The sequence below is a fragment of the Arvicola amphibius genome, chromosome 2 (genome assembly GCF_903992535.2).
Source record: "Arvicola amphibius chromosome 2, mArvAmp1.2, whole genome shotgun sequence".
Taxonomy (NCBI): Eukaryota; Metazoa; Chordata; class Mammalia; order Rodentia; family Cricetidae; genus Arvicola; species Arvicola amphibius.
The window spans coordinates 77,635,230-77,649,514 of record NC_052048.2 but is presented as its reverse complement, the minus strand read 5'-3'; the positions used below and the strand labels follow the sequence as shown (position 1 = coordinate 77,649,514).

The 14,285-nt window shown below is 37.9% G+C and overlaps 1 pseudogene; it reads right to left on the bottom strand.

The window, feature by feature from the left end:
• Positions 1-1,444: 1,444 nt before the first annotated feature.
• Positions 1,445-2,044, bottom strand: LOC119807209 (annotated as a pseudogene).
• Positions 2,045-14,285: the final 12,241 nt, after the last annotated feature.

Here is a 14,285-nt window from a genome sequence, read left to right as displayed (position 1 = left end):
ATGTTGGGTGAAGTAATTTTTGGGGGTGTTCATGTTGATCTTTTATGGGGTCTTGGTCCATAAACCACATTTGTCTGGAGGGATTCCACAGGTTCTCATCCTCTGTGGAAACAAAAGAAAAACCTCTTTTCCAAAGCAACACATTCTTAGACTCAAATTTTGAAGACATGATACATTTAAAATATTTATGATGGCTTAGTTTAGAGCCCATAAAATGAAATGTCTCTCTGTAATTAGCCCATTCACTGTCAAAAAATTCAATGAAAACACAATAATAGAAATAATCCATACTCTCTGTGTGTATTATATCTATATGCAGCTTATTTTTTACTCTATTACTTTTTCTATGAGTTTAATATTTATTTTATTATCTTTACTCTTTTTTTTTTTTTGGTTTTTCGAGACTCTTTTTACTCTTTTAATCTATGACTGTAATCTTTTATATTACATTTACATTCTAGGTACTCTTTCTCCTCTTTCCTCCAAGTCTACATACATTTTTTAAACATAATGTGTCTTGTTTAGAGATCTTCTATGTCTGAATCTGTCCTATTGTGTATCTGAATTCTTTTTTTGTTCTAGAAAGCTTTTAAAATGCAAACCTGTGGCATGACTACAGCTGCTTTGCCTTTTGGTTCTGCCCAGTCGAGCATGACAGAGGCATGTTCATTACCTCTGCAAGCTGTGCACTCTGCCCCAGTTCCAAGTATGCAGTGGGTGTATGCAAACTCTTTTGCAGTTTGCAACATGTTGCTCATAAACCTCATTTAAATGCTCAGTCCCCTGAAAGAGCCAGAGTTCTTGCATGGCCCAGGAAGCAGCCATTTTGAAGCTACATGATTTTTTGGTTTTACTTTTGTTTTTTTCTGCTACCTCTGAATCAGGAAGTACTGTTTTAATGGAGCTGCAGCATGCCACCAGCAAACAGATTCCATCTGAAAAAAGTATGGCTAAATTTTGTTTTTTAGTGTCCAGAATTCCTTTGCAAGCCCTCTAAGGTTTTATGTGGATTTAGGTAGGACACGTTGGAGTTCCAATTTCTAGTAAGGAAATTAGATAGCATCACAGAATTCAGTAAAAGAGAAGTAACATTTTTTCTTAGAGCTTCCAAACTTTGCCACTATCTTTACTTCTGGCCATAGAGTCTTATGATGGACAATAAAATTCCTGAACAATAAAAAAAAATTTCCTCATATTCAAACAACAGAACTTGTGTTAATGTGTTACAGAAAGAATAGAAAGATAATACTGAGGTGGGTTTTTTTTTTTTTTTTTTACATTTTTATTTAAAGGCTTTTTCATACCTAAAGACATAAGAGACATTAAACCCATTATTTTTTCTGGGATCCTCCAACTTTTTCACCAGTTTGAACACACCAGCCTCAGGCAGCAGGGGGAAATGTGCAGGTTGAAGGCTGTGTAGTGCAGGCAGCTGGTGAGAACCTCAGAGAAGTTTTTGTGGAGACTGAAGCACTGTGGGAGGCGAGCTGTAATACTGCTGACAGTAGTAATCTGCCAGGTCTTCAGACTGGACGTTGTTGATGGTGAGAGTGAAATCTGTCCTAGATCCACTATCTGTGAAGCCATCAGGGACCCCAGTGTTCCGAGTGGTTGCAACATAGATCAATAGTTTAGGAGCCTTCCCTGACTTCTGCTGGTCCCAAGCCAAGAGGTTATAGCTACCAGTAAAAAGACTCTGACTGGACTTGCAGCTGATGGTGGCCTTCTTTCCTGCTTACACAGCCAGGGAGGATGGAGACTGGGTCATCATGATATCTGCATAGGCACCTGCAATCAGCAATAGAAAATGATGATGCATAATATAAAAAAAAAAACAGAATACAGTAGCAGTTGAAATTTGTCATTTTTTATCTTTGAAATATGGTATTGTCAGAGAAGTATTGAATAAGACATATTGTCTCATAGCACACATTATGAATTTCTTATATAGAAAGAAATGACTCTAAGAGATTATAATACTTTAGAATTTCTCACCAGAAACCCAGAACAGCAGGGCCATGAGAACCTGGGTTTGAGACACCATGTTGTTCCCTCTGTCTAATGTTCTCATTGAAAAGGCTTGGTTGATAAATTTTAGGTGGTTGGTATGAGCTGGCGGGGCCCATGCAAAGCAGTTAGCAAATTCATAAGAAAATGCATGTTCAGTGTATGTGTGAGTAGCTGGTGTCCATCCACAGGCAAAATTAACATCATGGGGAGTGTGCACAATCACTGAGTGCTATCACCTTACAGCACTCAACCAGAAATCATTTAGACACTCTAATATCAACTTTGTGTTAAAATCCACAACATTTTTAGATCAGTTTGTTTTGCAGAAATGTTAGGAAAGCTATATAAAATTAACATTACTATGGAAATAATAAAATATGTTCAAAATATCACAACAAGAGAAACTTATAGTAAAAAATGCAATAAAAGAGAGAAATGGTGGAGGGAGGAAAAGAAGGAAGGCAGATAGACAATTGAATTTAATTTTGTTCATTTCCTCTTATATATAACTACACTTATATAGCGAAAAATGAACAGTGTCACTGACATTGTACATTTCTTGACTAAACAAAGAGCAGCCCAAATTTCACTCTGTATAAATCCTGGAGAACATTAAGATTGAGATGAAAGAATGTTAAATCTCAAAGGAAGGGTACACCCACCCTGAAGAAACAAACAAGTATCATCTGCACAATTAAGGGAACTGAAACAAGATGATAAATTGTGGGAAATAGAAGATGAAGAAAACAATCTTTTTCAAAAAGTCATTGCTGTAGACCAATACTTACCAAGAATGTTTATTCTATAATGTATTTTCTAAGATAATTTACAAATTAGCAGTATTGAAAGTGGGTGAAAATGGTCTTGCTTACATTGTGAACACTAAAAACACTTCAAGGGAACACTCATATCATGTCATCATAAATCAAGCAATAATTTTATAGAGCTCAATAGACTACAGACCAGAGATTGCTGTTATAGAAAAACTATGCTTGAGTATGAATGAAAATCAGAAGCAATAACAGAAATTACAGAATATACCAGGATTTTTGGATGGTGAACTCTGAAATAACATATAAGAAGTAAATTGTAAACCTAGTATTATGTGTCAAATAAACAGAAAAATGAATAAATAAAACATCATGGCAAGAAATTTAGATTCACATCTTTAATTGCAGAACTGGAGAGACATAAATAGGAAGATTATATATTTGACAGTAGCCTATTTAATCTGTGCATGGAGACACCTTTTTAAATGTGTGTTATTAACCAAGAGCTTACAAGGCAGTTCAGACATTTGATAACTAAATCAAAGTACATATCTGACATTAACATTTTAGCATTAACCCAAAAATATTATTTAAAATTAAATATACACTTAAGTAACAGGCATTTTCCATTTGCTTGCATTAATTATATAATTTTATACATCTAGTTTTTATGTTCAAAATATAAAATTATTTATGATAAGCATATTCAGATCTCTTTGTCAACTTGTAACACCATGATAAGACAGAGATAAGCAGCATGTGAATTAATAAAATTCCCAATCTCAACATAAAAATCATGTCACATGAGTAACTCTTTGCTTTGTGAGTATACTTTGCTTTGTGACAACTGCAATGATATCAGATTGTGGATTCATGTCATTTACTGCTCATTATTCAAATAGAACACACGGAGACAGGGCCATACAAATCCAAAGGCTCTTGCAATTAAACATGTATTTTCACAGTATATAAGGGGAGATCATGGAGAATAAAAGGACAACATTTTCAAGTCCTTTTAGTATAGTAGAAAAAGCCAGATTTTCTTTAGTTACTGCTTTTCCCACAAATTCAGTTTCAACCCTTGTGCATTAGATTCCTTAGGCTGTGATTAAAAGTGAACTAACTACAAAACTACTGGCTGAAAACAACAAAGATTATTTTGCTCCCAGCTTTGGAGCAAGAAAGTCTGATGTTGATGACCTTGATCTCACGGGACAAAGAACACTCTTCCATGGACCCCACTAAGAATAAAGATCTAGGGAAGTCATATTTCATCCTCAAAATAATAATAATGAGGGTTGAGGATGCTGTTATTTATTATGGTGTAAAAGTCATACAGTCTCGACAAAGAGTGATCACATTGTGGGATATATTAAAAAGAAAGATGTGAATATTGGATAAGACCAAAGAAGATCTAAGTAGTCTAAGCCTGTAGATAAGCCTGTAGATTTCTGTGATGGACACAGAAATACAGATCGGAAGCTAAGCAGTAAATCAGCTGCAAGAGGTTTGCTTGTGTGATCTGTTGAAGAGGCACATTTGAAATCTTAAGCAAATAGAAGTGGAAATTTGACATGAGTATCAAGATGTCAACTTGTGTCTGCAAGACAACTAACAGTCTTCAATATTCAATATCTTATTTTGAGCAACTGCGGAATATTTCCTGTATATTTTAAATGATTATCTAGTCAATCTATTGAACCTAAAAAATGTGCTTTAGAAATAGTAGCAGTGGATATTTATTAAGAAAGAAGGCTGAAAAAAATTGGAAAAGATCCATAGTCAGCCAAACACACATATTAGTTTAAGAAATCTGTTTCACATCTTCACCATTTTTATAAATAAGATTTCTAAAATCACATAGTGGAGATGTGTGGGGAAAGACCCAGCTCAGAGACTAAACTTCAGTGGGCAGCAGCCCCAGGAGGTTTTGTTTAGCCCTGGAGCACTGTGGGAGGAGACTCTCAACTCTGCTTAGAATAATAGGCTGCATCATCATCAGTCTCCACAGTATGGATGGAGAGGGTGAAGTCTGTCCCAGACCCACTGCCACTGAACCTGGCAGGAACCCTAGATGCTAGGTTGGATGCACCATACATGAGGAGTTTGGGGTGTTATCCTGGTTTCTGTTGGTACCAGTGCATGTAACTGATGTCGTATTCAGTGACACTCTTGCAGGCCCTGCAAGAGATGGTGACACTCTGTCTTAGAGAAACAGACATCAAAGCTGGAGACTAGGTAAGCATAATGTCAACAATGGAGGCTAGAATGAAAACACACTGTGCTGGCACGGTAATGCTGAAAGCACTCTGGTGTAAATCCATCTTGGATGTAGAAACATTAATAGCAGTCATAAGCTATACTCTGAAAAGCCATAAAATAAAATGGAAACTTAACACTACTAAGATGTAATAATTTCAATGATCAGGACATCAATGCGTGAAAAGCAACAAGGTCTACAAGAGTTTTCCCCAACACTCTACCCTCTCACCTGGAACCCAAAACCCACAGCAGGAGAGGAGCTGACCCCATCCTTGGGACCTGGACTAGAGGCTGCTTCCTGGGCACTGGCAAACTTCTTTTGAGGGTGCTTTGAGCGATTTTCACTGTAGCTAATATATCAATGTGCAAATAATCTCAGAAAATTTGACTTGGTGCTCAAAGGACACCTGCTCTTGTGTCATCCTATGGCAGTCAGGATTAACAAAGAATTCCCTAGAGTATTCTAAGTGGTGTATCCCAGCTGGATTTTTGTTGGCATTTTGTAATTGTTAGATTCTGTTATTCTGAGCTTCTATTTGCCTTGTCACTGCACTGCTGTAAAGGATGTGGGTTGGAGAACTACCGTGATCACTAAGAATTAAACTTTTCTATTTATTTTAAAAAGGAAACAAACTTTTTCATTTTACATACCAGTCCCAATTCCCACTCCATCCCCTTCTCCCCCATCCTCCAACTAACACCCCCACCCCACATCCCATCCACTCCTCAGAAATGGTAAGGCACATTGATTTGGGTAAGGTCCAAGGTCCTCGCTACCATATCTAGCCAGAGTAAGGTATCCATTTAACAATAATAATTTCCAAACAAAACCAGTACAAGCCATAGAAGTTAATTCTGGTGACACTATCAGTGGTCCCACAGCCTGCCTCAGCCATACAACTGTCAACCACATTCAGAGGGACTAGTTTGGACCTTTGCTGTTTCCTTCCCTGTCCATCTGGAGTTAGTGAGCTCCCATTAGTTCAGGTAAACTGTTTCAGTGAGTATATTCATCATGGTTTTGACGTCTTTGCTAATAGTCTCACTTCTCCCATTCTTAAACAGGACTTTGGGAGCTCAATCCAATGCTCGGATACAGGTCTCTGCCTCTGTTTCCATCAATTACTGGATGAAGATTCTATGGTGATATTTAAGATATTGAATAATCTGACTACAGAGCAAGGTCAGTTCAGGCATCCTCTCCTCTATTATTGCTTAGGGTTTTAGCTGGGGTCATCCTTGTGAATTCCTGGGAATTTCTACTGCCAGTTTTCTTGCTAACCCCATAATGGCTCCCTCAATCAAAATATCTGTTTCCTTGCTCTCATCTCTGTCCTTCTACCACCTTGACTATCCCATTCCCTCAAGATTTCCTCTTGCCTCCGCTTCTCCCCTCAACTTTCCCTTCTGTCCCCCATGCTAACCCCAGCCCCATGCTCCCAGTTTCGTTAGTCATACTTGTATACTTCCCCTTTTCAGGTGGATTTATGTATGTTTTTCTTAGGGTTCACCTTGTTACTTATCTAGGATCATAAACTATAGCCTCAATATCCTTTGCTTTAAGACTATTATCCACTTATGAGTGAGTATATACCATGTTCATCTTTCTGCATCTGGGTTACCAGATTCAATATTGTTTTTTGTATTTCCATTCATTTGCTTGCAAATTTCAAGAGGTTTTTCTTTTTTTACCTCTGAGTAAAATCCTAATGTGCAAATATGCAACATTTTTTAATCCATTCTTTGGCTGAGGGGCATGAGGGTTGTTTGCATGTTGATCCTACCTATTCAAGAATATGAGTGATCTTTTTATTTTCTGGTGTCTTCTTCAATTTCTTTCTTCAAAGACTTAAAGTATCTGTTAAACAGTTCTTTAACTTCTTTGGTTGGGCTTGCCTCAAGATATTGTATGGGATATGGCTATTGTGAATGGTGATGTTTCTCTGATTTATTTCTCAGTTTCCTTATCAATTTTATTTGGGATTGATATTAATTTTTTGAGTTGATCTTGTATCCTGCCACATCACTGAAGTGATTTATCATTTGTCGAAGTTCCCTTGTTGAGTTTTTGGCATCACTTATATATAGTGCTATATAATCTGCAAATAACAAAAGTTTAACTTCATCCCAGAAATGCAGGGATGGTCCAACATATGAAAATCTATCAATGTCATCCACCATATAAATAAACTGACAGAAAAAATATGATCATTTAATTAGAGGTCAAAAAAGCATTTGACAAAATCTAACACCCCTTTATGATAAAGGTCATGGAAAGATCAGGAATACAAGGAACATTTCTAAACATAATAAAAGCAATATAAAGCAAGCTGACTGCCAACATCCAATTAAATGGAGAGAAACTTAAAGCAATCCCACTAAAATCAGGAATAAGACAAGCCTGTCCACTCTCTCCATATTTATTCAACATAGTTCTTAAATTCTGGCTAGATCAATAATTCAACAAAAGGAGATCAAGGGGATTGATATTGGAAAAGAATTAAACTTTCTTAACTCTTGGGCTCTCTAATGTTTATTCTGAAACATGGATACAAAGGACAAGGTCATAAGCTAAAAGAGCTGTTCTAATGAAGAGATACAAAATTTACACCAAGAACAATCCTTACTGTATGTCATACAAATGTTTCCTCTAGCCCTTAAAACTTGACATTCTACCTCAGGTAATCTAAAGAATTAAACTTTCTAAAGGATATATTTGTATTTATTCTATGTATATATGTGTTTTGTCTGCATGTATGTCTGTATACCACATTTGTGACTGTTGCCCTATGTTTACAGAAAAAAGCATTGGATCACCTGGAAATATTGTGACAGATGGCTGTGAATTGCCGCATGGATGTGGAGAATTGAACCTATGTCCTCTGTAAGACAAGCAAGGGCTCTTATCCACTTATCCATCTCTCTAACCTAAATTAGTGTTTTATATCTCATAACAACAACAACAACAAAAAACAACTTTTGCTTTGTGATACTTCTCAACAATAGAAAACAATTAGATTTAATATGATTGAGAAAGAAGAATGTCCAATGAGAGTGAATGTTGGCTCCACTAAGAAGCTTTATACTAAATGTCATCAGGAGCAGAAGAAGCAGTGAGATGTTATCATGGGATGAAGAAGGACAATAGAAACCTAAATTTAGAATAAACAGGCATCACTGAGAACAAGCCAAATCTTTCTCTTCTTCAGTTCAAAGCAAATGCTGAATCCACATGAAGGCTTCACAAGCAGGGGAACATTTTACCCTATAACCAGTAACCCATCCTCAGAATCCACAGTTCCTGCCAATCAGCATCCAGTGTAGGAATCCTAGCTTGGTCTGTCGACAGTGACAAATACCCTGACAATGTCCCTACTGTGAAACACAAAGCAGATAATGATGCTAGGCAAGTGTCCCTCTGGACATTCAGCATACTCAGAATTCCACCTGGGACTCTAGTGTTTAAGTAAAACCTCAGGTCAGCTAGGAAGTGAGGCTTTTACATCACCAACATTTCCCTTCTCAGTGGCACCTGAACTGGAGGTATTGACAATGTGAGGAAAAGGCAGACATTTCTGTTTCCACATATTTGACAGTCTGAAATGTCTCAGACTCTGTATCCTTGAATAGTTTCATTTTACTTGAAGGGACTGAGTGAAGCTCAGTAGTCTCCAATCAAGGACAGTAGTACACTGCAGCTTGACTGTACCCAGAAGGCCCATGTGGTAAAGCTTTAGTCTCCAGGATGTTGGATTTTCTTTTTTTTTTTTTTTTTTTTTTTTTTTTTTTTGGTGGTAAAACATGTATAATTACAGGTCTGCTAGGAAGGTTTGAAGTCACTAACTCTGTGTTCTTGGGAGAACTGTGTCACTGTGATCTCCCCTTCATTCCTCTCCACGAAGTTCTTAGCTTTGCTTAAAACACTTGTGCCCCAATGCCTCACCACAGCTACACACAGGGCCTTACTCCCATTGAGAAGAACATCCAAATGAGCAAATATTAAACTTATTATTTCCTTTTTTTCTAATGATTGAAACAGGGAGGCACACCAGGCTTCACACTTTCAATGTAATTCAAAACATGAGATGCTGAAGTTATTGCACCGCTGAACACTGCAACACTCACTTCCATGGATGGTAATGCCATGATTTTCACGATTGTTTCTCCAACTCTCTCTGAGCAGTGTCCCTGGGATAATGATGTGGACTGAATTCTTGTGTCCCACTGTTATCACATCCTGCAGGACATTCTCTATTAGTGAGTGTTAAAGATTTTTCCATCCTCTGTTTTCTATAACTTCATTATTTAACATCGCAAGATTTCATGCATGGTTTTTTACTTGTTTTTTTTTTTTTTTTTTAAATTGGTTCCTAGGCATTTTGTTTTGAAGTTGTGAATGGAATTCACTCCTGACTTCTTAGGAAGTTTGTTACTTTTACACAGAAAGTCTACGGACTTTTGTCTGTTGACTTTATATAGTGCACTTAGTTTATATCCTGCCCTTAGCTGATAGAATTTTTAGGACTAAAAAATTTCTGACTCAATTCTGAGAGTCTTTAAGATTAAGAATGTATTGTGTTCATTTGACTTTTTTCATTTTTTCTCAGTCAGGTTTGTGCATTTCTCTGAATAAAAGTGAGATTGGACATGCGCCCTTCTCTCATTTCAGAATTGTGAAACAGTGCTCTGTTTTATTCCTATTTAGTATAATTATAAGAATATTTCTCTCATTTATAATTTTGGTTTTTGCTTTAAATTATTTTGCAGTGTTGTTACAAATTTCTTTCAGAAACCCATCTTTGTTTCATTGTTTTTTATCCCAATTTTATCTGGCTTGTCAATCAATTACAACACTGTCTCACAAACAATAAAAACAGCCAGTCTGAGAATTGTCCAGATCTATCATTCTCTCATTCTCCACAACCTCTGTTGCTAAAAGGCCCCTGAACTCTGGAGCAGTAATGCAGTTCCAAGGGTAGGGACCTAGATTTATGTTTCTTGAGCTGACACCAACAAAGCTTCCATAGCTCTCTGGAGATGCTTCAGGGACATAAAGTTGTGGAAGCCTCTCTTGTATACTCTCTCATTTTGAATTGAAGACAGCAGACCTTTCTGAAATTTGCCACCCGGACCTTTGTATGTGTATAGGCTGCCTATCAATGCAAGGTTTATTCAACTCCTTCACAGCCTTCTTAACATCCTCATGCATCATCAAGGAGAAAATCCGACATAATCCATTGATGAGGCCTTTCATTGGTTAATTAATAAAGAAACTGCCTTGGCCTTATAAGAGGACAGAAAATTAGGTAGGCGGAGTAGACAGAACAGAATTGTGGGAGAAGACGCTTTAGGCAGTCACCATAGTGAGTCGCCATGGTTCTCCTCTCCGAGATGGACGCAGGTTAAGATCTCCCTTGGTAAGACACTACCTCGTGGTGCTACACAGATTACTAATTATGGGTTAAAGCAAGATGTGAGAATCAACCAATAAGAGGCTGAAACTAATGGGCCAGGCAGTGTTTAAAAGAATACAGTTTCCCTGTAATTATTTCGGGTATAAAGCTATCCAGGTGGTGGGATGCAGCCCCGCCGTTCCTTCTACAATCCATCCCACCAAGTGAACTCTCAGACATTCATCTCAACCAGTACTTGGGTTTCATATCAGTGAAGACTTCCTCAAAGAACCCATTGAAGACTTCCTCAAAGAACCCATTACATTGCTCCTGTGCCTCCATGTCATTCTAGAACAGTGTGAGCCATCAGCTATCTGTGCACTGTTTGGAGATTTATTTGATGTTTTCAGTCAAGATGGGCTTGCTAAGCGTCAGCATACTGTGTAATCAAAAAACATCTGTCTCCTTGATGACATGCTCCAATTTTGAATGAAAATGAATAGTTGACATTGTTTCTCTTGGTACTGACAATAGAAACCAAGTATTCTTCCTTTTTCCAACAGAACCTGCATATAGGCCTGCACATACCAGTTACTGTGTCCTATATTCTTAACTATATTCAGGGAACATCTTTCTAATGCTGGCTCATTCTGGGATTTATCCAGAATTTAAATGAGTGTTCTATACTTACCAAAATTATGACAGGATTTTAGCTTCTGAAGCACTTTGTGCTGAATTGGAGTTAACATTTTTGGGTTTGAGCCACCCTTTCATTCCTGCATAGGAAACAATTTGGTTACATTTTTCACTCCTCTTAATGTATTCGTAGATTTCATTTGCAAGAATTAGGAGGTCCTTATGTTAATCAAGGAAATTTGTCTCTCATCTCTGTATTTTTCCCTTTTGAATCTTTATTTTGATTTCTAGATAATTCTTTTTTCCCCACATGAAGTCTGGTTGTATTCCTTTCTTTTCCAGTTCCGGGGTGTTAATGTTATTTCTTTATTAAAGGGTCACCATAATTCTGCCAAATACCTTGTGCTTCACTTTTTTAAAAAAAATATTTGTATTATAATTTTGAAATGTTGTACAATGAAAAAATTGAAAATATTTTTTAACTCCCATCCCATAAAGAAAATAAAGATTAATGAAGGCATTTGGGCCTAGAGACACTCTCCAAATAGAGAACAGAGTGTCTTCCACCAGAGAGGTTGTTGGGGGAGGGATCCTCCGTGTTTCCAAGCTTCAAGAGATCAGGCAATGGAGGATTGCAACATCTGACCAACAGGGCCTCCCAGCATCTCTCTGGGTTTGTCTTATAACATTGTAGTCCAAAGTCAATGTGTACACATTTGGAACTGTTATATACTTTTGGTGACTCATTTTCTTTTCTTTCTTTCTCATTTTTTTTTATTAAAAATTTCCATCTCCTCCCTTTCTCCACCTTCCCTCCCCTCCCCTCCACCCATACCCCTATTCCTTCCCTCTCCAGGCCAAAGAGCCATCAGGGTTCCCTACACTATGTTAAGTCCAAGGTCCTCCCAACTCCCTCCAGATCCAGGAAGGTGAGCATCCAAACTGACAAGGCTCACACAGAGCCCGTCCATGCCGTAGAATCAAAGCCCATCACCATTGTCCTTGGCTTCACAGTCAGCCTCCACCGTCAGCCACATTCAGAGAGTCCAGTTTGATCGCATGTTCCATCAGTCCCATTCCAACTGGTCTTGGTGATCTCCCGTTAGTTCTGTCCCACCGTCTCAGTGGGTGAACACACCCCTCATGGTACTGACTTTCTTTCTCATGTTCTCTCTCCTTCTGCTCCTCATCAGGACCTTAGGAGCTCAGTCCGGTGCTCCAATGTGGGGCTCTGTCTCTATCTCCATCCATCGCCAGATGAAGGTTCTATGGTGATATGCAAGATAATCATCAGTATGGATATAGGATCTGGCCTTTTCCGACTCCCTCACCTCAGCTGCCCACGGAACTAGCTGGGGGCATCTCCCTGGATACCTGGGAACCCCTCTAGAGTCAAGTCTCTTGCCAGCCCTAAAATGGCTCCCTTAATTAGGATATATGCTTCCCTGCTCCCATATCCACCCTTCCTATATCCCAAGCATCCCATTCCCCCAAGCTCTCCCTATCCTCCCCTTCATGCTTCTCTCTCCCCATCTCCCCTTGACCCCAACCCACCCCACCCCCAAGTTCCCAAGTTTGAACGGCAGACTTGTCTACTTCCAATATCCAGGAGGATAACTATATGTTTTTCTTTGAGTTCACTTTCTTATTATCTTCTCTAGGATCATGAATTATAGGCTCGATGTCCTTTATTTATGGCTAGAAACCAATTATGAATGAGTACATCCCATGTTCATCTTTTTGGGTCTGGGTTACCTCACTCAGAATAGTGTTTTCTATTTCCATCCATTTGCATGCAAAGTTCAAGATGTCATTGTTTTTTATCACTGAGTAGTACTCTAATATGTATATATCCCACAGTTTCTTCATCCATTCTTCCACTGAAGGGCATCTAGGTTGTTTCTAGGTTCTGGCTATTACAAATAATGCTGCTGTGAACATAGTTGAACAAATGCTTTTGTAGTATGATTGGGCATCTCTTGGGTAAATTCCCAGGAGAGGAATTGCTGGGTCCTGGGGTAGGTTGATCCTGAATTTCCTGAAAAACCACCACACTGCTTTCCAAAGTGGTTTCACAAGTTTGATTTCCCACCAGCAATGGATGAGTGTACCCCTTACCCCACAGCCTCTCCAGCAAAGGCTATCATTGGTGTTTTTGATTTTAGCCAATCTGACAGGTGTAAGATGGTATCTCAAAGTTGTTTTGATTTGCATTTCCCTGATTGCTAAGGAGGTTGAGCATGACCTTCGGTGTCTCTTGGGGTATAATTTTGGTTTCACTTTTCATGATCATGTTTGTGCATTATAATTCATATGTGTGGGTTTAGGTACCCCTTTTCATTTATTTGAGACTTTTCTAAATTTAGCAAATTGTATTCAAGGTCTCACTGACCAGAATCAGTCTGCTTTAAGGTATTTGGAAATCTCCATTAATTTTATGCAGTCTGTAACAAACTTGTTCCATGCTATATCTTCAAAATAGGATAATTTTCTTAATCAGGATGTGGACATAGTTAGAATATTTTATACATGGTATAAAAATATATACCCCTTAAAAATTAAGCCTTATTAATTGGTATGAAATATAAAGACTTGAAGGCAGCATTTACTGATACAATATTATATCAACAGTAGAGTACAGGAAGGTGTCTTTGTCTCCACAATTGGGAGTCAGATACAGAGTCTTGAGAAGGAGATGTGATCCTAAAAACAAAGGAAACAAGTTCTTCAGTTTCCTTCCTTTAGATACTTAGAATCCACATATTTAGAATCTGCAAAGGCCAAATGTGTGTGTGTGTGTGTGTGTGTATTTCTGTATGAGTTTGAATGTGTTCCTCTGTGTGAATGTATGTGTAATTATGTGTATATATGTGTATTTATGTATATATATGTATGTATGTATGTGTATAAGTGTACATGCGTGTGATGTGGGTGTAGGTGTGCGGGCATGAGTGTGTGAGCTTGGGTGTGTGGGTATGGGAGTGCATATAATAGGAGAGACAGAGAGATAAAATTAGAAGATACTCTGGAAAATAAGATTGCAGGAAAGTGAAGGAGAAATGGGGAAGGTTAAGTATATATTGTCAAAATATATGACATACTGGAAAAACCTTGCTTTTAAGAAAATTATGTACAGTGAATTTAAATCAATAAAAGATTTTAAGGGGCAGCAAGGTGACTCACATGTCAAAGACACTTGACAGCAAGCCTGATC